This window comes from Lissotriton vulgaris, unplaced genomic scaffold (assembly GCF_964263255.1).
Source record: "Lissotriton vulgaris unplaced genomic scaffold, aLisVul1.2 SCAFFOLD_264, whole genome shotgun sequence".
Classification (NCBI taxonomy): Eukaryota; Metazoa; Chordata; class Amphibia; order Caudata; family Salamandridae; genus Lissotriton; species Lissotriton vulgaris.
The window spans coordinates 1,768,287-1,771,735 of NW_028244627.1; the positions used below are offsets into that span (position 1 = coordinate 1,768,287).

The following is a 3,449-nucleotide window of genomic DNA, read 5'->3' on the forward strand; positions in this document are numbered from 1 at the left end:
ATTCTAGTGTCCCTGCTCATGTTTCAGTGTTCGATTTGTTTGGATCATTGAAGCCTGTGCTGCTAATTGTAATAAGTATCTCTGCTATGAATTGGTGAGTTTCTTTATAAAAAAAGATGTTGCCTTCAAAATGCAGCACGGTTTAGGGGAATAAAAGGCGAGCCACTTTTATTCAAACAATTTGTTTGCATCTCTGGGGTCGTTCGGTAGAATTCAGGGACATAGTTTAGGTTTTCTGCTGGATAGAAAAGCATTTTTTTTTCAGTGGCACATATACCTGGCAGAGCAAGCACTGCCTTGACTTGGTCTTCGGATGGTTTGCCTCAAGCTTTTAATGAATCTTATCAAGCATGTGCAGGCGCGACCCTGGGGGGAGGGGGGGGTCACTGCAAACGTCCCCGGCTCCTGAGGAGGAAGCGCCAACTCCATCCTGGCTCATTAATGCCAAAGGATTCGATTACGGCGGGAGATCCCCGAATTTACGCGAAAACCCGGCTTTCTTTTGGCTGTTTCCTGCCTCTCTTTCAGGAGAAATCAACGAGGCAAACACATTATCTCGACTATTTTTTTTTAATTCTCAATCCTTCCTCTTTTAGAATGATGTGTGTCAGGCTTAATATTCTATTGTTGTTTTTTTTTTCTTTTTGCAGTTTTCTATAGCGCGAACTCGCCACGACGGATCACACCGATGATACACACATGAGCACCATTTGCATTACAGACGGACACTTCATTTAAGACACGGGGTGATTAAGTGAGTTGCTCAAAATCACAGGCTGCTTGAGCCTCCCGCTAGACTCGAACCTGGTTCCGCAGCTTCAAAGTCGGCAACTCTTGCCGTTAAGCCACATGTTCTCCCGAATGTCGGCCAGTAAACATTACCAAATCCAAGAGGCGGAAGGAGAGGCCGGGAAACACCACGCAGAGTAGACGCAGAAGGAGCAGGCTGGCAGACGAGAGGATCAAACAGAAAACTGACAGCCGCGTGTCAGAAAAGAGAGAGGGCAGGCAGACAAATAGTGCATTAATGGACATATGGACGGTGTGAATTAGGACTGACTGTCAAAGACTCACTGAGAGCGTGGGGGAGGGGAGACTGGGGAAAGAAGCGTGCCAAGTGGGACTGAATGATGGGAACACCCTCCAGCGATCAATACAGATCAGACTACGCATAAGGATATACCACAGAGGAGGGGGGATGAGTATTGACTAACGAGAGACGGCATAAAAAATAGCTCACAGCTGTGGATGAGAACGCGAACTAGGATTTCACTGCTTTGAAAGCATACACCTAGAGTTGTGCTCCCGTGAGACTCTGTGACGGTGTCAAACAGGGGCGGCTGGAGTCATTTGAAAGTGGTAGGGTGTAAATACTGCACTGTGGCGATAGAACGAGCCCGAACCACTTATGGGGGGTTCCGGGGGTCTCCTCCGAGAACATTTTGAAAACAAGTCAGGTCAGATCAATGCCAACTGCGGCGTTGGCATTGATCAGCTTGGCCCTTCCTTTGGTGACCTGGGAGCCCGTGCGAGGAGTGTGGGCGGTCTCGTGCAATTCTGCCCTAAAGGATACCTACGCTCTTGCCATGGCGGCGCTGGCGGCTCTCCTCGGGCTGCAGCTGGCCTGGCGCACGCTCTGCAGCCAGGGCTGGGCGCGAGGGCTCGTGCGGGTGGCGACTGCCCTGCTTGTGCCCGGTGCGCTGGGATTACGGCCGCTTCATGGGGATGGCAGCAGGGCTGTGCCCGGCAGGAGACGGGGACCCAAGGCGCTACGATTCGAGAACGGGCACAAGCTGCCAGAGAAGCTGCCGCTTCACGTGGGGCTTTTGGTAGCGGAAGAGGAGCAGAGTTTCCCGGACATGGCAAGCTTGGTGCTGTGGTGCGTGGCCTTGGGCATCTCCTACGTGAGCGTCTACGACAGCCAAGGAATATTCAAGCGTAACAACGCCAGGTTGATGGATGAAATTTTGAAACAACAGCAGGAGCTCCTTGGCCTCGACTGTTCTAAGTATTCTGTGGAGTTTGCCAATAACAGTAACAACAAATCAGTGTAAGCACTAAAGTCGCGAACAACGGTAAAGATGCTATCGTCCGATGGCGGAAAGGGAGATATTGTGCGAGCTGCTCAAAACTTTTGCCAATTGGTATCCCAGCAACAAAGAAGACCGACAGATATGGATGTAGATGTATTAGACAATTTACTACAAAGTAATAAAGGTTTTCCTGACCCTGATTTAATATTGAAGTTTGGTTCTGTGGACAGCACATTGGGGTTCTTACCTTAGCACATCAGATTGACTGAGATCATTTCTTTGCCTTCGCATCTAAGCATCAGCTATGATGACTTCAACTCTGCCCTGCGTCGCTATGCCGGCTGTGAACAGCGTTTCGGGAAGTAACCGCCATCAGAGAGACTCTAACCCTGGCTGCCATGGACAGGACACTATGTTTCTAATGTTTACACATTTGTTCCATGCGAGCCCGATGCTATGGCCATTATAATTTATCAAAAAACTAAATAAAGTGTTTTACCTTCCTTCCCAAAAAAAAAAAAAAAGAAAACAAGTCAGGTCCCGGCCGGCAGCCAATCAAAGCGCGGCCCGGGGAATGACGTCACGGGGGCGTCCCGGGCCGGCAGCCAATCACAGCACGGACCGGGACACACGGCATCAAGGGGCGGGACTTAAAAAAAGAGTCAGAAACACCCACGATTCGCGTTCTGACCGGGAGAAAGTGATTGACACTGATGTCTTCCAATGGCTAGCCTCCATTTATGGAGCTAGCCAATGGAAGACAGAGGCGGGACCAAAGCCCCATATGTAGGATCATAAGATTTCGCCCTGGGCGGAGCACTGCTTACGCAGTGCTACTGCCAGGGCGAAACCTAAAAATGACACAATGTAAATTGAATGTTATCATAACAAGTTTCCTTAAATTTCCTTTCTTCTGAGATCGCAGCAACGCGCGACGGGTAAGCTAGTAGTTTATATTTGATGGCACTTTATTACATTACACTGCTACTTGTTTACATCTGATTGCACTTTAATACACTATGCTGCTATCTGATAAGGGCTATAAATTCTCATTTGGTTAATGTTTTCATGAATCTGCTGTCTCGCACATCATGTCTTCTTTTTTAAAATATGTATTTTATTGCTGTTTTTTTGGTACGCACCAAAGGCCTCTATTCGTTTACTGTTCTCTATGGTGTTATTATTTTATATACTGTGTATTTTATAAATGTTTTGTATTTCTGCTGGTATTTTGACCTGTTTTTGTATGGCTATTTTACATCTGAATAAAGATTTATTGAATTGAATATATGAAATTGTGCAACAACTGTCTTCATTGAACACAAAAGTAGTGCAACTTTCAACTTTGCAGTAGGGGGCAGTTTCATAATAAAATAAAAGCTGTGCTGTATTTTACTGTGAAATGGAATACTACCG

At 47.1% G+C, this 3,449-nt stretch overlaps 1 pseudogene; it reads left to right on the top strand.

Annotated features, from left to right (window-relative positions):
- The first annotated feature begins 1,408 nt into the window (after positions 1-1,408).
- Positions 1,409-2,436, top strand: LOC147667177 (dehydrodolichyl diphosphate synthase complex subunit Nus1-like; annotated as a pseudogene).
- Positions 2,437-3,449: the final 1,013 nt, after the last annotated feature.